We start from the raw sequence: 23,246 nt of genomic DNA, 5'->3' as shown, positions 1-23,246 counted from the left end.
ACAGAGGATGATCAATCCCTGGAATTCCCTTCCCAGAATATTGTGGAGGCTTGTTCATTGGGCGTGTTGAGAAGAAGTAGATCAATTTTTGAAAGGTCGGGGAATTGGCTCAGAAGAGATGAGGCCTGGAGCAAGTCAGCCCTGATCATATGGAATGCTGGAGCAGACTCGAGGGGCTGAATGGCCTACTCCCGCTCCTATTTGCTTGTGTTCTTATGCTTATGGTCTTATATTCTATTGTGCGACAGCTTATCCACTATAACACACATCTTAAGGTTCTGGTGAATCTTTATTTTTGTCAACTACAAAGGTCTTTGGTTTCAGATGCAGGAATACTGCTTAAATTCTAAAAGAAAATTGAAAAAAAATGAAGATAAACCAATGCAGGAACATGAAGGAAGAATTAGAGTTAAGAGGAAAATGACAGGATATCAAAGCATAACCAGAAATGAATTAACAGTGAAGAAAGCAGAAATAAAACTGACAGGTCAAAAGAAGTGGAGACTTGTAGGGAGAGAAGAAGAAATACTGTTGTAAAGAGGGAGGGAAATTGAGTGAGGAAAACAACAGTCGCAAGGTCAGAGGGTGACAACTCGACTCGTTACAAAGACACATGGAAACAGACAGGAGCTTTGTAATAGTGAGCCTTTACAGGTCTCGCCGAAGCCTCCACACTGTCAACAGGATGAGTGAAGAAAGACTTAGGAAGACACATTGACGCTCACAAAGTTGATGATGGAAGTTGTGATCGCCTCGGGAGAAACAAAAACGCTTTATCCCACAGTGTCTTCCCGAAGCCTCGACTGATCTGATTGTCTCATTCACCGACACCTGGGTCTATTGCCGCCTATCATCTGAGAGGGTGTTATGCAAATATTTTATATATGACGAGGCTTCTCTGTAGATCTCATGGCTCGTTGGCAAAGCTCGAAAATTGCACATAATCCAGGCTGTGAAGGTGGTCGGGTGCAGTGAGGAAGGCTGGAATTAATGGTGTTCTGTCTGACTGACAGTTGTTTGCAGCTCGCTGTCCGTCACACCACCCTTCACATTGTGAATGTGGTGAGGGAGCTGATTAAAATAGGTTACATTCCGAGCATTCCTCCCGTCAAACTGACAAATACTAATCTTGTCATATTTGGAAAAAGAGCACACACTGCATGATTAATATTCATAGGCCCTAAACACTAGACTGTATGTAGTTTTTTGCCCCCTTTATACCTTCCAAATGCTTTGTGGCTTGTCCTGCGGATGATTAATGCAAAGCAATTTTCTGAGCAATTTGGTACTCTTTGTAATTTATCACCACACTCTGTTGAGTGAGGGGAAGGGGGCTTTCGGGTGATCCCCAAGAAAGTGGCACTTCTAAAGGTTACAGTGTTTAGATGTCGGTCACATCTCCAGCCCCGAATGGCGTTTAATCCAAGGGCTTGATTAGATTAAATGAGTTTTCCATATTCTTTATTAAGGAGCTGTCAGTGCTGGGAGCTGGTGTCACGGAGGTTGTGCCACATTTGATTACTCACAGTTAATACATTAGGTAAGAAAGAAAGGTTGAAATGCAAAGAAAAAAAATTGCAGGCATTACCTCAAGAAATGGGATTTGTTGTTACCGGCTCCCATTTTCACTTTGTTTGTATAGAGGCTATAATAAATGCCAAAAGGCGGTCTCACAACGCCTGGTGATAAATGCTGGAGCGTCCAAAGCTTTTTTCTTCTAAATGATGAGATTTCCATAATGAAAACTAGATGATTGCAATACCAATGCTATCTCATGTATTTTAAATGAGGCGCTACAGTTCCGTTGCATTTGTGTGAAGGGGAGATGTTGAATAAAACACGAAAAAGAGGGATCTATTTTAAAAGAAATTGGGAAACAAAGGACGTCTGCTCTTTGTAAAGCCCACTGAACATCAATTCCGTTTCTTTGCATAATAAACGAAAATGTTGCGCACCAGACGCGAAAAAAAACACTTAAGTATTCATTGAAGTTAAGCCAGCATGGTATATGTCCAGAGGATATATGGGAGAGATAGGAAGATGGGTAGGTAGATATTTTTCGCCTTGTAAGAGACATTCTTCCAGACACAAAGGTGAAATTGTTGCTTCTGGTGCTCTTGAGAATCCATATGAAAAAAATTGGACAACTTCAGCCCACAGTCACACATGGCTCAAAGAGGCAACGTCTAAAGTTGGACTGTTTAAGTAACTAGTTTGTGCCCGCATCGGTCTTTGTGGATAAAATCCTCCTTTTAAAGTACAAAGACTGTGTGTCCGGATACCTTTATCTTTAAGTTACCAAAGGAACCTTTCTCCTAACAGCTAAGGGGAGGGGTGGAAGTGGGACCAACTGGATTGCTCTTATTTGAAGCCAGCACAGGAATTTAGATCATGCTTTACCTATGCTGACACCATTGCACAGTTGGCAGAGCTGTTACCCCACAGCTCCAGGGATTGAGTTGAATCCTGACTTCCTGTGCTGTCTGCGTGGAGTTCGCACATTTTCCCTGTGACAGCATGGGCTTCCTCCAGCTGCCCCCACATCCCACAAAGGCAAGTGGGTTGGTAGGTTAATTGGTCACTGTAAATTCCCACTAATGGGTGGGTGAGTGGTCGAATCTGGGGGAGTTAAAGAGAACATGGGAAGAAAAAAAAATTGGATTAATGTAGGGTTAGTGTAAATGGATATATATACACACAATATAAAAGGCCTGTTTGTAGACTGCATATCTCTATGACTCTATGATTCTAATATAGTAAGCCCAGGAGTTAAAATCCAGCATTTTTGACCATTGTGTGACCTTCACAGTCATTGCTCCTTAATGAAGGTAAATGTTTCATTAACCTTTACTAGGAACACCTTGAAAGTAATTTTAGCTATATGGCAACTTCTAAAAGTCACAGGGATGAGAAGAAGTGAGAGATTAAAACAGGGGAACAACACGCAATGTAAGAACACAAGAAAATAAAAACTAGGAGGAGTAACCATTCCGCTCCTTCATCAGTTCTGATGTCGGGTCCCAGAGCTGAAATGTTAACTCTTTTTCTCCTCCACACATGCTGCCTTAGTCTCTGAGTGTTTCCTGCATTTTCTGCTTTTATTTCAGATTTCTAGCATCTGCAGCTTTTTGATTTTATCCTCCATTCAGTTGAATCATTGCTGATCTCATCTTGCCTTCAGCTCCACCTTCCTGCCTGTTCCCTATAACCCTTGACCCCAAAAAGCTGCTGAACTCACCTTGAATACATTCAGTGTTAATGACTCCACAGTTCTCTGGGGTGGAGAATTCCAAAGACTCAGATCTCTGAGAGAAGAAATTCTTCCTCATCTCTTAAATGGGCTACCTCTGGTTCTGAAACTACACCCCTAATTCTATATTCCATCATGAGGGACAACATCCTTTCAGCACGCACCTGTTCAAAGCCCCTCAGATCATCTCTTACTCTTTTAAGCGCTAATAGTTTTGACCCTGTGACAGAATGGGCTTCCTCCAGCTGCTCCCACATCCCACAAAGATGTGTGGGTTGGTACGTTAATTGGCCACTGTAAATTGCCACTAATGTGTAGGTGAGTGGTAGAATCTGGGCGAGTTAAAGAAAAATCTGTTCAACCTTTCCTTCATCCCAGAATCTAGTGAAGCTTTCTTGTACTGCCTCCAATGAAGATACATCTTCTTAAATATAGAGAAAATAGAATTATAGACAATAATGAGGTTGTACATAAAGCAACCACCTTTCAAAGGTTGGTTAAATCCAGATTTGCAAGGGAATATCTTCAATGATTCTCAAAGAGTTGCCACCAGAAAGAAATCCCAGTCTTGTCCATCACATGGCACTGTATGTTAATTAATGATAAACAGCCCAGTAATTTATCTCTTTTATTAAAATAAAAGAAGAATTTCATTTATATAGCATCTTTCACACCTTGCTCAGGCTGTCTCATTGTCCTTTACAGCTAATTAAATACTTTTGGGTCTTGTTACAGTATTAGAACCCTGGCAACCCTACGTAATAATTGACCAGATCATTCTCATTTGTGCTGTTGGTCGAGGGAGAAATACTGGCCAAGATGCAATTCTTCAAAATAGTGTCAAGGGATTAGTTACGCCCACTTTAAATGTGGGCAAGGCCTCAGTTTAATGTCTCATGCAGAAGACTTTGGACTAGATATTGTTGCATGCCTCAGGTCACCACGAGTCCTATAAGGAACAAGAACTTCACTTATGAGGTTCACAGAATGGCCTCATTGGCTTCTCCTGTATAATGTGACACTGTAACTGCCATTGTTTGGTTCAGTATGAGGTTCCCTATGGAGAAGTGGCAAGTTTTGCGGCTGTCACCATTGAGTCCAGAGGTGTGATCTTAGTAGCCAGCTCTTAAAGGGGACATGTCAGAATACAAGCAATATTCTTCCAGATACAAAGAAGTGTTACTACTGTTACGACTAAAGGCAATCCAGTGGCACAGCTAGTAGAGTCGCTGCCTCCTAGCACCAGAGACCCAGGTTCGATCCTGGCTCAGGTGCTGTCTGCATGGTTTGCACGTTCTTCCTGTGATTGTATGGGTTTCTTCTACGTGATCCAGTATCCTCCCACATCCAAAGATGTTGGTAGGTTAATTGGCCACTGCAAATTGGCCCCTGTGTGTAGGTGAGTGATAGAATTGGGGGTGGGGGGTGGTATTGATGAGAATGTGGGGAGAATAAAAAATGGGATTATAAAATCGGAGGCAGGTCTCCCACTAAATGTGCTCTTGCAGTATCTCAAGCATGCCCATGATTCACCAGTACACACATAGAATTCAACGCCTTGTTATAAAAAAATGTAGGATTAGTGTAAATGGGTGGTTAATGGTCAGTGTGGACTCAATTGACCAAAGGGCTTATTTATGACTTTATGAATGATAGGATGTTGTAATGATGGGAGGGAATGGAGGCTTGTGCTTGTAAAGCTTGAAAGGAATGGTGAAGAACAGCAGGTACAGGAGCACGAGCAAGGTAGCCACAGAGACCACCATGCTAGCCACCGCCACCCCCCCTGCCTCCCCCAGCACCCACCACCTCCCAGGATCCCAGGCCACAGGAGGTTAGGAGGTTGGCAGGAGAGCCTCTGAAACAAATGCAGTCCCTGAATGGCTGCGCTGAAGGAAGCCTGCAATTCAGGGAAAGCCCAATGCCCATTCTGCCTGCTCTTGTGGCATGGAGGTAGGGGAGATGAAGTATCCCCTCCCATACAGAATTTGGGTGACTTCTCTAATATAACAGTGAACAACAATCTGTGAGGATGGGACAGAGATAAGTAGCAAATGCCAGGAATGATACTGAGCCTGGGAAGCTGAGAGTGAGACCATGACTCTGGACTACGTGAGCTAAGCAGTCCAGGCACAATAGAGACTGTATTTGATTAGGATCTCATGCACAGGAAGCATGGGGGAACTGAGGTTAGTAAAACCTGGTTGTTCCCTGAGGAAATAAGAGCTGTTATTTTTCAGACCAATGAGATTGAAATTTTCACCATAGGCAAATCCTGCATCTTGCACCACTGTTGACATCAGCTGAGTAAGTTTTATATTGGAAAAAAAAATAGGGGGGGGGTTAATGAAGATCTCTGTGATAAATGAGGTGACAAATTTCCCGATAGGTTCTAAGACACCAGAAGTGTGCGCAACATTGCTGTAACTTGGGTTAGAATGATTTTCAATATCCCAGCACCTTTTGTTTTGAGTTGTGTGAACATATTTCTAGCCCAGCAAATCTACCAGTGTCGCACTCCCTCTTTACTGCTGGATTGTTATCATAGATTTTTGTGCTCAAGGCTCAGGAGAGGGGCTTGAATCAGCAACTTCTGGACTCGGAGGTAGCTGTACCACTAAATGAGCTCTTGCAATATCTCAAGCATGTCCATAATTCAGCAGGACACACATAGAATTCAATGCCTTGTTATGTAACATGCACGTTTCCAAGTTCTTCACACCTCAGATCCCTGTTGTACGATTGGCTATATAATGTAAAGTCACTTGCAAACAGTGGATTGCTTGGCATCTGGGTGGATGTCTGTGTAGTGCACGTGTTTCTTCAGCTCATCTCTGAACTGCTTCTCTGCCTGCAAGATAATAAACATTAAACAAAGCCATAGACCTAAAGCATCTGACTTTAATGGAGGAGACCCGGGAGATTTTACCTCATGGGATTTGCAAAATTCTTACCTTAGTTTTCACATCCCTTTTTATCTTCATCTCTCCCTATCTCTGTAATCTCCCCAAGCCTCACAGCCCCCCAAACAATAAGCACTCCTCTGTCTCCTGAGCATCCTGAGTCTCCATCACTAGCAGCAGTGTCTTTCACCGCCAAGGCCCCAAAGCTCTGAAAATTGCTCCTTAAACCTCACTACCTCCTTACCCCTCTCTCTTTCATTAAGATATTCCTACCTCTTCGTTCAAGCTTTTGGTCAACTGCCTTAAGCTCCTATTGTGGTAAAGCATCAAATTTTGTTTGATAACACTCCTGTTCCTATAAGTGCCAGGGGATATTTTAATTCTATTAAAGTTGCCTCAAAAATACTGATCGTTGTTCAGTTCTGATTTTATTGAAGTGGACCTGGAAGGTTTTAACTCCTGGATTTGTAAAATGTGCACTCCTACTTTCAAATCTCGCTTCATCCTCAAATCTTCTCCAGCCCCACAACCCTCTGAGACATCAGCACTCCTCTGTATCCTGGCATATTAGAACAACTTTTTTTACAAAGCAATTTTAACATGGTAAACTGTTCCAAGACAATTAATAAAGATGAAACTGCAGATGGAGTGAAAGCTTTGGTCTGATGCTACAATGCTGTTATGTCTTGGCCCTTCAAAAAGATACAGTTGAACAAGTGCTGCACACACATTTTTGTAACGCATTGTCAAAGATGTGTGTTGGAGCCAGAATTCTAACATGCCTCTTTTCTGTCAATATGAGTTGAAAAGAATGGCCTGCCAACTCCAGCTGAGTGCAGAGACAGACACTGTCATATAGCACCCTACTTTCCCTCACTGAAGTTTACAAATATCAACATACTTACTGAACTTAATGAGGTACCATTAAGTGGTGCAAAAAGCATAGATGCATGTGTGAGGAGTGTGTGGCTTGCTGGTTTTTAACTCATTGCCTTTATCTATTTCAGCAAGGTCTTAACTAAATTGAAAAAATGCAGCTGAATTGCAGGCAGCAGACAATATTGCGGAAAATAATATAGGAAGTAATCTTCACTTCTATTAATTATGGTAATTTGAAAAAAATATCAGCAGGTGTATTCATTTACAAGGGAAAACAACTTAAACTACATAAACAGTTTATATTCTTTGTTTTAACATATTCAGATTATACCATTATATCAGATCTGTGGCGCATGGGACTTGAGTAGTTATTGATTTTCTTTCATTTCAAATTCTTTGGGGTATTGCAGCTCCAATCCATTGATGTTATTGGTTTTGTCTGAGGAGTCGGCAGCAGAAACAGGTGATCTGGGAATGGGATAGACAAGTGGCAAGTCCTGGGGGTGGCCAACATGGAGATCATAGACTCCAGGAGTGGCCAAGAGTGCAGTTGCAGAGCCTGGGAATTGCTGGGAATAGGTTAGGAACCTGGGAGTAGATAAAATGGAGGCATAGGTTCTGGAAGCAGCTGAGCCAGAGGCCAGAGACCCCAGGAATGGCTGTCATGGTGTCTGGAGACTTAGGGACTGGCCGAGATGGAGATCAGAGACCCCAGAAGCAGGAGTGAGTCGGATGATCCAGCCCATTGTGGTTAAAGACCTGATATTGTGGAGTCCACAATTTTTGCAGTATCTCAGTTTACATAGAACTTTAAATATTGGCCTCCTGCCCAAATCTACCAGGAAGCAATAGCTGGTAAAGGTTTGGAGAGACATATAAAAAGCTGGAGGAACTCAGCAGGTCAGGCAGCATCTATGGAGGGAAATGGACAGTCAACGTTTTGGGTCGAGACCCTTCATCTGGACTGGAATTTTGAGGCATGAATTTGAATGGAAGGGAACCAGGAAGCCCTAAGGTTAGTGGATGAAAGCCTAGGATAAGAGAGATCAGAAGATTCCTTGTGGGACCGAGAAGAACATTTCCATCCCTGTTGACTCAGAAGGAAATCAACTTGAGAAAAGCACACTTTCGAGTCTCCTTTAGCCAATAAGTCTGATTGGAATCAGATCTGAATACTTAAGGAAGGACCTTGCTGCTTTCCAATGGATAGGTTTCCTTTGAAGAACAAATAACGATCCCAACCCAGGATTAGTGCAGGAAATTCCGAAAGTCCAGTTCCACTGTCTGTCCAACTGCTTCTTTAAAATATGCCCCGTGAATTTTAACTGCATCATTGTTTAGAGTTCAGCTCCCTACCACTAATATTTATACCTGACCGTTGTATGTTTTCCTATCTGTGGACTTAATGATGAATTACTATTGAAAGTTCATATTTTTCTGGCTTATTTTTAATTAACATTCATGAAAGTCCATCAAGCAGGTTATGCAAACTCCCAGCTGCTATATTATAAAAATATTGTGATTGGCACCAATAAAATTTTACTTCCTCATAAATATTCATCTAAAATACTTTAATTAGTCTGGAACGGTCCTTTGTTTTCTAAAATAAAACAAGTTAAAAATGCCAAAACAAATACATAAAATACAATTAACATAAATCGCTGATTTTTTTTAAAGCATCTTGTTTTTAATTTGTTTATCTTCTCAAGAAGAATGATTGGGGTATCTGTTCTGTAAACCTGAGAATAACTACACAGCTATAAATTAACTCTCATGTTGATAATAAATTTCTTCTCTCTTCTTCTCCTCCTTTCACTCCCTCCCCTCTCCTCTGAATGTTCTCTTTGAGGAGGATACAGCCAATGTTGGGGATGTAACTATCGATGGTAGATGCCTCTTGGCATCTGAACCAGTACAGTGAGGTGAACTTTGGCTCTGTGACGTCGCACTTTCTTCTGAGGCAGGAGAATTATGAGTTAAGGTCCCACACTGCACTGACACAAGCACGTCATCCAGGCTGACCCTTCACTGCAGTACTAACTGACTGCAGTAATGTAAGAAATCCCATTTAACTCAGGCACTGCAATAAGAAAATACAAAAGAGAAACAGGAATAAGCCATCTGACCCCTTGTGCCTGCTCTACCATTGAATAAGATCATGGCTGACCCTTCACCTCAGGGCCACATTCCTGCACTAACCCCATATCCCTCGATTCCTCTAATATCTAAAAATTCATCAGCCTCTGTCTTGAATGTACTCAGTGACTGAGCTTTCACAGCGCTGTTGGGTAGAGAATGTCAAAGTTTCACTATCCTTTGGATGAAGAAATAGACCTAGTCCTCCCTGAAGGGTTAATATTAGAAGGGGATTCAACTAGGTAGGATGTTGGTAGTATCAAAGAGAAAAAAAAACAAATATCTGAAATGGGGCAGTGGGGCACAGCAAAAAATAATGTTTTGGGGAGTAAGCTCAAATGAAGATAGGAGGTTTAAAAAGAAAATGTGGTGACTGGATTTGGTGATCAAAACAGTTATGTTCCTGATCAATGTTGGGTTAACTGAACTCAACCAAACTGGTAGTAGGTGTTCTAAATGTGTGACAGGCGAAGTGAGTTGTAAATTAACCACGGTTGTGGATGGGCTTCTCGAGTTGTAAAGTCATGCAGCAAGGAAGTAGGTCCTTCAGCCCACTGTGTCCACACCAACTCTCAGGCATCCATCTACACCAACCCCATTTGTGTTTCCCTCTTGCATTTCTATCAACTTCCTCTCCCCAGCCCCCACCTCCATTCTGCCACCCTCCTACACTGGAGGCAATTTACAGGGGCCATTTCATCTACACATGGCACATCTTTGGCAAATAGAGGAAACATATGCAGTCACAGGGAGAGCATACAATTTCACACAGACAGCATACAAGGTCAGGATTGAACTCTAGATCTGTGAGGCAGTAGCACTAACCACTGGGCCATTATGCCATATCTCAACACCCATGTAGTCCAGCAAGCCCCACTGGAAGATGGATGCACATGAATGTGAAGTAAGGACAAACTTGTGGTCAGTGGTGAGGTTCATGAAAATTACTGTGTCATCAAAGCACAAGAGGCAGACCTTGTTTATGCAAAAGAGTGGCAGCAACCTTTATTCTTGATCGAAAAAAAACATCAGGAAAATTTGTGAGAGGTGTAGGAGTGATTGACTTGCTAAAAGCCATTTAAACTATGACATTAAGTTAAGATCCAACTCCCAGGAGTGCTGCTGGCAACCACACAATGTTCTCCAGAATGAGTCATCAGATCTAGGCAGGGGTGGGAACAGATGAGAAAATTGTTCAGAAAAAAAAACTGATGTGGGTTGACCATAAAACTATAAAATATTAACACCAGATTATGAACTAACATTTGTCTGTAGACAAGATCATGCACAACCATTCCCTGGATAGACATAATGCCAAGTATTTATGATAAAAAGAAATAAGAGAAATTTTGCATTGTGTAAATTAGAAAGCAGGGCTTACAGTAAATAGGCATGTGGTGAACGCACTGCACTGCACGAAATCAAGACTGGAAGGGGAAGCTTGTACATTCTTCGAAACAAGCTGAATAAAAAATACACAGGAAGGTAATAGTTCCTGTTCTTTATTGTGGCACACATAATTCAAGCATCCGGATGGATGAAACCTCAGGAGAAATATTAGTGAGAATGGAAACCAACTCCAAGGTCTCACATTGGGTAACAGTAAAGTTATTTATTCTTTTGGTTGGATCTTGGAAGCTTTTGTATGGATCAATAGAAGGATAAAGGTATCAGTTTAATATGCATTGGAGATGCTCATGTTCCTGGCCATTGGTGTGTTAAGAATGATCCGAAAAGCTAACACTACAATTATTAGGTTGTATATTAAGGACTTAAAGATATAACGAGAAAAAAAAACAGAGGGAAAATGGAGGGAAAAAGGTAACAGAATGGGCTGGAAAGTGCTGCCTGCAGATTCGTGGAGAACCATTAGTTGCCTGCAGTGCATGAGGCGATGTATTCTTAGCTTTTGCGCATGTGCACTGTGGCATGGAAGTCAGGAATGTGCTGGAGGTCAGATGCAGGTGCAACTGACCTCATGCTCTGCCCTTGTACTCATTTTTGGATTCAGTGGCATTGCATACATTGCCATGCTGAAAGGTAAGGTACACTTTGTACCTGGTGCAAAGGTGAAGGGCCAAATGTAAGGTGCATCCAGTCCCTCAGCTCAGCACAACTGAGCTCCACTTCACCCCAGTCTCAATGCTGAAGCCATAAGTGGAGTGGGATTTCAGGTACATCAGCATCTTACCTTCAGTACATCCCCTATATCTGTGCTGTATGAAACAGGTGCAGGAGGCACTAAAGCAAAACATGACACAAGCCAGTGGCTTTTCATTTATTGTGGTGAGATGTTATCAGTCAATTTGCAATGATGTTTCCTTAAAGAAAGTCAAAGGCAAGAATGTTGATGAGACATCTGATGAATGGTATCAGGATGAGTTTGCAAAAATAGGCACTGATTACAGACTCTTAACCAACTAATGTCACATAAATATTGCATAATCATTAATCCTTTAGTGTGGCTAGCAGTCACCTGCCATTGCGTACAATGGCCTGTTACATAACCATTGGGACTGTACCTTTAAGAATTGACTTGTATCACGTGGTATGACTTTTAATACATTATTGTACCTAGATACTGCTGTTTGGTTCAGTTACTGCTTTCAATAAATACCTCTGTCTATTCATTTATACAAATAAAAATGCAAAGGAACCTACAGACACTACTATGGTGTTGCGTTTAGGGTGTTGCAGTTTGAGGGAGCAGCAGTGTGTAGGAAATAGAGAACGGGGTTTGAAGTAGAACAGTGATGATGGCAGGTAAGGGACATGTTGGGAGCTCAAGAAGACCAAGTGGACCAACTATGCAGCTGGTATATAAAATGTCTGGCGTTATTCCTTAAGATCCACAACATCATTGAGGTCCTGGCATAGGACATGAGACAGAAGGACATAGTCATATGTGAGGAGAGAGAAAAAACAATACTGTTGCTGGTGGTAGGATTGAAGGCATAGGAAAGGTTAGTGATTTATTGACAACATAATCTTCTGCTGAGGCATCAAATGAGGATATAGTGCAGACCCTGATGAGGTATTTCAATCATATATGAATGGGAGTTATTGAAAGAATTCAAGCAAAGTGGGTTAACAAGGGGAACCTGATCTGAAAGGAGGCATGAGGGAATGCCATTTGTATGGACATGGTGCTTGGGAACTTCAGGTGGTGTCACTAGATGCTGAGGTGCAAGTAAGGAATAAGCTTAGGTAATGGTGATTGGTCTTCTTCATTAAGGTTGGGTCACATAGACACTACAAGTGTGTTCAGTGGGAAATCCACAGGTTAATGAGTGCTGAAGGCAGGAAGGTTGCAGGTCACAAGGATGGAAAAGGTAGGAGGCTTTGCCACAGCTGGTCACTTCAAAGTGGTTTGGTGTTACATTTGTCACAGGATAGGGCACATTGAATAAACATATGTCCTTGAAGATGGTGGAGACCAACAGAGATGTTGTCAAATACCTCAGAGGTAGAAAGGTCTTGACCCAAAATGTCCACTGTCCATTTCCCTCCATAGATGCTGCCTGACCCTCCAGCATTTTGTTTTTTGCGCAAGAAATCCCAAGACACTTTCATGCAAGGGATACAGGCTGCTGCTTGAATGGCATTAGTTATAGGAAACAATGAGTCGATGGCTATCTGAGGGCAGTACAAAGACAAAGAATGGTCACTGCAGAGGAAAATACTGTGCGAGATTATTGGAGCAGCAGGAATGAGAAGAGCCATTGGTAATCCAGGAGGAGTGTGCCATGCTTTCAGAAACAGGCTGGATTAGATAACTCGTCAGTGTTGGTTTCCAGTAGTGAGGCAGCCAAAAACCAAGCTCTATCTAAGGGAGATAAGACAAGATAAGATACCTTTATTAGTCACATGTACATCGAAACACACAGTGAAATGCCTCTTTTGCGTAGAATGTTCTGGGGGCAGCCCGCAAGTGTCGCCATGCTTCCGGCACCAACATAGCATGCCCACAACTTCCTAACCCATACGTCTTTGGAATGTGGGAGGATACCGGAGCACCCGGAGGAAACCCATGCAGTTACGGGAAGAATGTACAAACTCCTTACAGACAGTGGTCAGAATTGAACCCAGGTCACTGGCGCTGTAATAGCGTTACGCTAACCACTACACTACCGTGCCTGCCCTCTGCACTACCATGCCTGCACAAGGAGTCGTAGAATTTAAGGCTAACACCTCAGTGAAAGAAAGATATATTTCACAAACTACAGGAGATATGGATAATGAATTAATGTGGAAGGAGAAAAATTTACATTTTCTTACCAGCTTGAGCAAACTAAATTGTGTCCTCAGGTTGGGCTTGCAGGTAATCTTTGCTAAATGTCGGAGCAGTCAATAGCTAAACCAAGAGGGGAACAGAAGGTTTTGGACATGTTTTCAACAATGAGATTTGACACAAGAACAAGGCGATGCTGTGGAACAAGAGGTTAAAATGCATTCCCTGCAACTGAGAGAGAAAAGCTGCTGTAGAAGTTTCAAGTTGCACTACAAACCAGGGTGAAGGGGCAGAGCAGAGAGAAGAGCCCGGGGACAGTTGCTAAACATTGTTTGTCAAGAATCTTCCACACAAAATGATGCTGGCCAACATTTAGGAAAAGGATGCCAAAAGTATTAGTATTCCTGGCTCCCGAATTGGTCTAGACACTTGCGTGCCATGTTTATTGATTTTGAGAATGAGGTGGCTGTAGAGTCAGGAATGAAATGGAGCTGAGTTAGAGGAGCGGAGAGTCAGTCCATGGTTATCAATGTTGTGCACAATATATTCTGAATGGATTACACAAACACATGGCAAGATTGAAAGGTGCTTCTCATGCACGAGATGGCAAGGGATTTGTCGTAGCTCAAGGAATGGGAACAGTATAGTGGAATCAGGACTAGAAAGGAGGCTGTACTCTGAAGCCAGGATGAAAAGGAGAGACCATGGACTGTTATTTCCAACATTCAGGTTACCCTTGTCTGATACATTGTTTAGGGAACTCCAGATTGAGAAGAAGTGACAGCAAAATTAAGACCTAGCAGTTTCATAATCTGAACAATAGAAAGTCATGCCTTAGGCAACCAGTGGGCCATAGGCCTTTTCAGTATGGTGTAACTCCAACAGAGCAGGGCTGTAGGTAGAGTCTTCCGATGGCAGAGGCATTGATATATGTCTGGAGAGGGAAAGTAGGGGACAAGTCCACAACAAAGATTTAAAGGGGAAGGGGGAGAACTGGGAGAGGCAGAATACAAGACAGTGTGAAAGTAAAGAGAAGACAGTAGAAATTTCTCAGAAAAAATCAAAGTTGAGTTTGATACTAAAGTATAGTATGTAGTAGATGTACGTGCTGCTGTTGTAATTTGAGTTATTAGATTTTGTGTTAAGATTTATGTAGATAGTGTGGTGTTTTCTTCATTTTCTTTTTAGTCAGTCTGTTGAGATTGAAGTTAAGATGTTTCCACTGCAGTTCTGGGAAGTGGAAGGTGGCCTTGTGAAAATTCTTTTAACATGGGGAGGCTGTTCACACCAGTTACTACACGGACTTGGCGGAGCAAGATCCAAAATGATTGAACAGGCTATGCTGCACAGACTTTAGAAATACACACACACACACACACACACACACACACACACACACACACACACACACACACACACACACACACACACACACACACACACACACACACACACACACACACACACACACACACAATGAGTAAACACCTATAGACACACTCCAACCACACACAACAGATACTGGATCTTGCCTGCACCCTTTTCCTCAGTTGCCTCTTCGCAGCTCCCACCCCAATCCACTTCCTCCTTCAGATCCTCTTCCCCTAACTGGCCCCCCTCTCTCAGACCCTTCCCTCTCAACTTCCTCCCCTTTCACTTGACCCCTTCCTTTCCCCCCCCCCCTTACAACTCCGGCCTCCTCCTCTACTGTCCGGTTGCCAGATGCTTGCTCTCGCCGACAACCACAACTGCTCGGCCTCTTCACATCCACTTCCCAACTGCTCATTTTCCCCAAACCCCACCTCTGGTCCTCAAAGCTGCACCACCCAAAGCTCTGCCCAGAACTTCTGAATCTCTCCCAGAAAACCTCTAGATATTCCTCCGTTGACCACCCAATGCTGTCCAAAGATGGCAGATTGTGAGCTCTTGGTGCTCTGTGGGTGGGGTCCTGTGGGTTGTGGGGAGCAGGGCGGAATGTGGAAGGCAGAGCTTAGTACCATTGAGCGATGACAATGACTGAGTGAGAGGCTCCCAGTCCTGCAAAATGTAACCTCCTTCACTGATAAGACCCACCAAAACATCCACAGAGAACTGGAGGAATATTTGGTGTAGTTAACCTTTAAGAACTGGCCTCTGTCATGTGGTACAACTCCATGTATCTAGACTCTGTAGTTTGGTTGAGATTTGCTGCCTTCAAAAAAAGATGCTCTGTTTACAGTTCTACCTCTGTTTATTTTCTTATGCAAGCAACAGCACCAGGAAACTTGTGGGTGCCACAGAGACTTCACAAACCACAATCTCAAAATATAAATCCCCACAAGTTCTACGTTGCATTATTGCATCATAAGCATGATATAGGAACAGCTGCTGGACAGGTTTGACAATCTCTAACAATGGCTCATGTTGCTCTTTTCTGATTAATTAAGTTACTTGAAACCCTTGATTTGGTTCACATTTGTAATTCTCTCAGGTGTCCAGTATTCCTTATGCAAGCCACCCAGACTTTTGATTAGGTTCTGCCTTACACACTCCCAGCTAGGTACCACCTGGCTTACAGTGAGGTAATTTGCAGGAGCAAAGGAGGGACATTGGCACGGCTAGTAGATCTGCTGCCTTACAGCACCAGCAATCAGGGTTCAATTCCTCCCACATGCAAAGATGTGCTAGTAGTTTAATGGCGACTGTAAATTGCCCCTAGTGTAGCTTGGTGTCAGGGGAATCAGGATGGAGTTGATGAGCATGGGAGAGAGAATAGTTTGGAGAAGTTAACATGAATGGGGGTGCTCTGTGAACCAGCATAGGCTCGATGGGCTGAAATTACATTCTGCTGTGTTGTAAGGAAATATGAAAGTTAGTCCTGGACTTCGGAGCTTAACAGCACATGGGCTCAGAGATGACTCGGCTTGATTCTTGGTCCCTGCTCTGCCAGTTGATGTGAGCTCAGTGGGGCAAGAGCACACAGAGACAGTAGGTCTGCCGGGACAGTCCTTCTTGTGGATTTTGGGGAGGAGATAGAAGCAAGCAGTACCGGGTTGCGGGACTATCATGTTGGTAGCTGTGGGAGTGGGGGGCGGGGGGTGCACGGTGGAATGTCTCAAGGTGATGAGGTCTGTGATGGTGTGGGAGATAATGTCCTGCTGGTCCTCAGTGGGATCATGGTTCAGGGGTAGGTAGGAGGAAGTGTCCGAGAGTTGGCATCTGGCCTCTACAAGGTAGAGCACAGCGGCACCACCTTTGTCGGCTGGTTTAATGACAATGTCAGGGTGGGTGCAGAGGGAGTGGAGAGCAGAGCGTTCAGAAGGGGTGAGGATGGAGTGGGTGAGGGGAGCAGAAAAGTCAAGATGGCTGATGTAGCGCGGACAGTTGGCCATGAATAGGTCCAGGGAAGGTAAGAGGCCCGGTGGGGGAGTCCAGGTGGAAGAAGAGGGCTGGAGGCAAGAGAACGGGTCATTGGAAGGGGGAGGGGACTCCTTATTGAAGAAGAAGAAGGTGCGGAGGCGGCGGAAAAGAGCTCAGCATCGTGCCGGGCTTGGAATTTGTTGAGGTGGGGGCTTAGAGGTACGAAGGTCAGGTCTTTGCTGAGAACAGACCGCTCAGCCTCAGAGAGGGGAAGGTCAGGGGAGATGGTAAAGACCCAGCAGGGGTTAGAGTCAGGGCCAGAAAGGGAAGGTTTTTGATTCCCTCTCCCATGTTCATCAACTCCATCCTGATTACCCTGACACCAAGCTACACTAGGGGCAATTCACTTTCTACAGACCCCTGAACCTTGATCCCACTGAGGACCACCAGGACATTATCTCGGCCTCCTCCACTGCCAGGAGAAGTCCAAATGCAAACTGGAGGAACAGCACCTCATTTTCTGTCTTGGGACCTTACAGCCTAACGGCATGAACATCGAATTCTCCCACTTTGAGTTAACTAATCACCCCGCCCCCCCCCCAACCTCTTCTTCCCTTTCCTAACCTCTCTCTTTTTTTCTCCTCGCCAATATTTTTTCCCTCTCCTCCCCTCCCCCCCGTGGGGTGCCTGCCTCCTTCCCTTTGACCCATCTCCTGGTGGATCTGCTCTCCTCTCCTCCCCCACACCTGCCTACCGCTATCTCTAACATGCATCTACCTATCACCACCCTGTTCCCACCCCGCTTCCCCTCTTTTGTCCACCTATCACTCCTCTGTTTTTTCCCCCTCTATATTGAGCTTCCCCTTTTCCTATCTTCAGTCCTGAAGAAGGGTCCTGACCCAAAATGTTGACTGTCTGCTTTTCTCCACGGATGCTGCCTGGCCTGCTGAGTTCCTCCAGCCTCTCAATGTTTTTTTATCTAGGTTCCAGCATCTGCAGTCCTTTGTTTCTGAAAGTAAAGCATGATTTGAAGTGACTTTACACCCATCCAAAGAATTGGCCCATGAAATTTTTATGAGAAAAAGAATTGGTTCTGGCAAGCCTCTGTAAAGAAGTGATAGGTGTAACATTCGGACTCCTCAATCTGATGTGCCATTGCCCTTCAACGTGGCTAACGTGGGGAGAACGCTTTGAAAGGGTTGATCCACTTTCCAGCTTTTAACACTCTTATGGGGGGGACACCACATTAATGACTTCTTAAAACAAGGACATCCTGACGTCATGATTTCTTTTGCAGCTGTTGACGTGCTATGTGCAGCACCTGCTTAGCATACCAAAACAGCCTGAAATTCAATTCCTGGGCAACTTATTTTTAAGTAATCTTTTATAAAGGTAGGAACTTTCAGTGATGACCACTGCCTAGTTTGCAAAGTCTGCCTAAGAATCCAAAAGGCCTTAAAACAGTCATTAGGGTCTCAATCCAACTCCCACCTCAATCCTTTGGTCCCATTTATAATAGTAGTAGGATTAGAGACCCATTTTAAGTGCTGTCGCTGATGTCTAAAAAGACGATCCATTTGAAGAATTGAAAATTGGCCTCGATATCAATTTTTCTTCTTGTCTGTGGTTTATGCCCCTAAGCAACTTCTGCCCTCAATATCTTGGAACAGCTTTGAGGTTTCCCAAGTGCTCCATTGACATCATACCTAATTTTGTGGCCTTAAGGGTCAATTTGGATCTTGAATTATTTGATCATTTGGAATTGTTAGTTCTTCAAATACTGAAAAATCAAGCTTGTATTGACCAAGAAAGCCAGCAGTTGGCTGGCTAGTATGTAACATTGCAGTAATCTATCATGTACAAAAATGCAATAACAAGCTATATAAAAAAAGTGCAATGACAGAATAAGCTCTTTCTGGTCCTGTAGGCACAGATTAATGACTCCACAAGGCCATTCAACAAGAAGGCCCAGGATAACATTGTCATTTGAAAAGCCATTACCTGCTTGCAGCTGCTGCTGAAGTGTGACTAGCAACAATGGGGTTAGCAATTCCCTTGCTTCTTTCCTTAAGTGCCGAAGAACTTGTCAAATCAACATTCTGAGGCATTGTTAACGGCAGCAGATTTCTTGGACTGGAAGATAATCAGCAACTGATTTCACTTGCACATTTACTCAGAGATGTAAGGAAATAATTAACTTAGCATTTTCCTTTCCTGGAGCTCAAAGATTATACGTTATTACATATTTCTCATTTGAAAAAAAGTTTAACAGAGAGTTTGCATGTCTTTACAGGGTGGAAAAAGAATTAAAGCGTCTTTTTATCTTGGTGATTATCACTGCATTCAGTTTATTGCCCACACTGCCCACCTTCACTATCAACAGGGAATCTGACATGAGTTTAGAACAAGGTAAAAATGCTGGTTTTAATCACTGAGGCCTGGGTTCAAATCCACGCAGGTTTATGAAATCTGCCTGCACAGTGAATCTGGATAATCACAATTCAGCAGCTATAGTCCCACAGCACAAAAGTGTCCCAATTTGTGGCTGTCTCCCAGAGAGGACAGAAACAAAATCTGCCACATTTGAGATGAGTATAGAATAGCCTTTGTGTAATGTGACAAGTGCACCCCCCAGCCTTTGTGATTGAGGTTGTCATTGAGTGCCAATTGGACAAACACCATATGTCAGTGATAATAAACCTGATTCCAATTCTACATAGTTACAGGCCCCTCTACAATAGTTCCATTAGCGTTAGGGACCTTGCTCTGGCTCAAGACATTGTGGGCTCAGGACAGTAGGATGATAGACACAAGAGACTGCAAATGCTGGAACCTGGAGCAACGAACAAGATGTTGGAGGAACTCAGTGGGTCAAACAGTATCTGTGGAAGGTAATGGGACAGTTGACACTTTGGGCTGAGAACCTTCATCTGAACAGTAGGATGATATGTCTGCAGTCAGTGCTTCAACAGCTGAAGGCAATTTGGAGCAAGGCCTTGTGTTTCCAAATGTGTGTTTTCCTTGTGTGATGGTGCAAATAATGAAGTATTAGTAGAGGGCACTGTTAGATTTCCTCAGTTTTAGCACACTTGCTTTGATGAACTTGCATTGCCCAGTAAATTGTTTCCTGCCTACACTGCCACACCTGAGAGCGTCAATCCATATGGATGTATACATTGTACAGATTGCTCTGGTAATACTCTTGATGGAGGATGCTTTCCGTGCCAGGGATATCCATCCTTCTCTACTTCATTTGTATCTCCATAACTGCATCATGGAATATTGTTGCACTGCCTTGGTGCTTGGTATTTGCCAAGTTTAATATTTGCAGCCAGTTTTCCTTTCACCAACAGAGCTCTAAGAGCTGCTGGTGCTCCTTGACTGATTCCTTGCTCATTTCCAATGAGCCACCTACTATATTGAAAGACCATCAGAAGTTTTATTACAGCCGACCTCCATTAGTGCACAGTCCTTTCAGTGAATTGCAGTTTTGTAGAACACCCATTGAATAGTGATCTTGTTGAAAATCCTGTAGCAGCTATATAAGTATTTAGTTATCCTGACCTAAATGTATTTCTCTGACCTTTAACCCTCCTTCCTAGCAGGCATGGTGCTCATTGGGCAGCTGATGGGTGTTTTTTTACTGCATGTCAATAAAACTCAGCAAATCCAATACCTACCACTCACCAGTCTCCACTGAGCTTTCAATATCTTAAGTCCAGATTCTCTGTTTTTGTGACTAAACCCTAAAATTTGATTATCCAGCTTTTCAGATATTGACTAAAGTCATCTTCCTACTCATTCTTCATTTGATCATTGAAATTGTCAGACAATAACTATCTCCACCTACTCTTGACCTTTACCATTTTAGAGTCCCCACTGTCAGCATCCTATGGTTCAACATTGACTGGAAATTCAGCTGGATCAGCCAAATGAATACAATGACTTCAAGATCAGGTAAGAGGCTTGGTATTATGCAGTGAATGACTCAACTCTTGATACACCAGAGCATTCCATCATATACAAGCTGCATATCAGGAGTGTGATGGAATTCTCTACATTTGCCTAGCTCCAGCAACTCTAAAGAAATGTGACGGGACAATGCAGTCTGCTCAATTGGCACTCCCTCCACCACCTTGAACATTCATTCCTCCTTGGGATGGCTGGAAGCTGATTTGGGTGGAGGGCTTGTCATAGCATGAGGGTATGTCAGGAGTTCCTGATTGGTCTGTGATTTTAAACCACATAAGTTCCCATTGGTTGTTTAGTTCTGGGTCTCTGGATCTGTATATATAACCTGAAACTTCTCTCATTCAACACTGTCTGCTATTCCTTGGCACATTTATCCGAGTCTGAAATTTATACAGATCCATTTGAAGCTCCTCCTTCTTGACTTCAGACACCCAAGGCACATCTTGATGTCCATCAGTTAATTTTTTTAGCATCACCAATAACATCCAGTTAGAGTCATAGACTTATACAGCATGGAAAAAGACCCTTTGGGCCAATTTGTCCATGCCAACCAAAGTGCCTTACTGAGCGAGTCCCATTTGTCTGCATTTGGCCCATATCCCTCTAATCCTTTTCTTTCCATGAATCTGTCCAAATGTCTTTTAAATGTTGTAATTGTACCCGCCTCTACCATTTCCTCTGGCAGCACATTTCATATACCCACAACCCTCTGTGTGAAATACTTGCCCCTCAGGTCCCCTTTAAATCTTTCCCTCCCTCAGCTTAAACCTATGCCCACTAGTTTTGGATTCCTCTACCTTGGGAAAAGGAGTGTGAGCATTCACCTTGTCTATGCCCCTCATGATTTTATCAATCTCCATAATGTCACCCTTCAGCCTCCTTCGCTCCAAGGAAAACAGTCGCAGCCTATCCAGTCTCTCCTCATAACTCAAGCTATCTAGTCCTGGCAACAGCTTTGTGAAACAATTGTGGATCCTCTCTAGCTCAATCACATCCTCTCTGTAGAATGGCAATCCGTGGTTTAACTTGCCAAATTATATCACTTCTTACTTGTCTGAATTAAATTCCATCTGCCATTCCTTTGCCCACTTTCCCCAAACTGATTATAGAAAATCCTGCACACAATATTCCAGGTACAGTCTCACCCTATACAGCTGTAACATGACGTCCAAATTCTTGTACTCAGTGTCCCGTTCGAAGGAAGGCAAGCATGCCATATGCTTTCTTCACCACCTTGTCTATCTGTGTGGCCACTTTCAGGGACCTATGTACTTGTATTTTTAGTAATTCATTAACAAATGTCAAGAAGTGGCAGGCTGACAACTACCCATCTAGATGCTGTTCTAACCTTCTTCACTGTCCACCACACTACCAGTTTTGCTGTCATCCTCAAACTTATTATTCATGCCACCTACATTCTCATCTAAATCGTTAATATAGTTCTGCATAATTTTTTAACATGTGAATGAAAACAGGACCTGGAACAGATTCCTATAGAGCACCATGAGTTGCAGACTTTAATTTAGAATACCATTCATCAACTGCCTGTCCAATTTGCTGTTCAATTATGCAATTTGCTTATCTTATTTGAAACTCTTAAAAGGAAAACTTTAGTCATTGCCTTTCAAAGATGCTCAGAAGTTTTATTGACTGGATTTCCCTCATTAGTTAATCAACTTTGCAAAGAATTCCAGTGGTTTTTGTGAGGCATTACCTATTATCTTTAGAACCATGCTGACTCCCCCATATAACCTCGATACATTTTGGATAAAATACGTGGAATTTTGTGAAATACAGAAGTCAAGCAGACTGTTCTATAATTAATATATGCAATCATTTTAATTCAGATTGCAGGATTATGCATTCCAAGGAGCACATCACGGCACCGTATTTTACCTTAGATGCATTCTCAGTACTGCAACGACTATTGTGCATTGTAGGAAACCCACAGATAATTTGTAGGATTGTGGAAAGCTGGTATTGAGAGCAATTGTGAGGTTTAGGTGCTTTTAAGTGTGCTTGAAAGAGGGTAGTAGGCTCATCCTTATGGTATGGTTGGAAGATTTTTTAGTAATTCATTAACAAATGTCAAGAAGTGGCTGGCTGACTTTCTCTTTCATTGGCTTCCTTTAAGATTATTTACTTCAATAATTTCCAAAGCATGATAACTGTGAGTTACATAAAATATTAAGTCTGCATTCATTTCCTGACTGCCTTTTCCACAAAAAAAAATCCAATGATTATGTTAGTAGTAGAAAAAGTCCAGCTAATCTTGTCAGGTTGTAGCAATACCCTTCTACCAGTGGAGGTGTATTAGAGTGATATGTTTATGTTTCAAGATGTTATAAATGTGGATTTGGGCAGGGCGGCAGGCTTAATGGGAAAATAACAATGACAGAATAAGTCCATTTTAAATGAGGACTAAATTACCACTGCAGACTCTGGTCCAATTGTCCTTTGGTCTCTAACCCTGCTTGACCGAAAGGCCTGTGCTTATGTAGCATGTGTATAATGCCATTGGAGATAGATTGATGTG

Source organism: Pristis pectinata, chromosome 6 (assembly GCF_009764475.1).
Source record: "Pristis pectinata isolate sPriPec2 chromosome 6, sPriPec2.1.pri, whole genome shotgun sequence".
NCBI lineage: Eukaryota > Metazoa > Chordata > Chondrichthyes > Rhinopristiformes > Pristidae > Pristis > Pristis pectinata.
Note: the sequence above shows the minus strand (reverse complement) of the source record.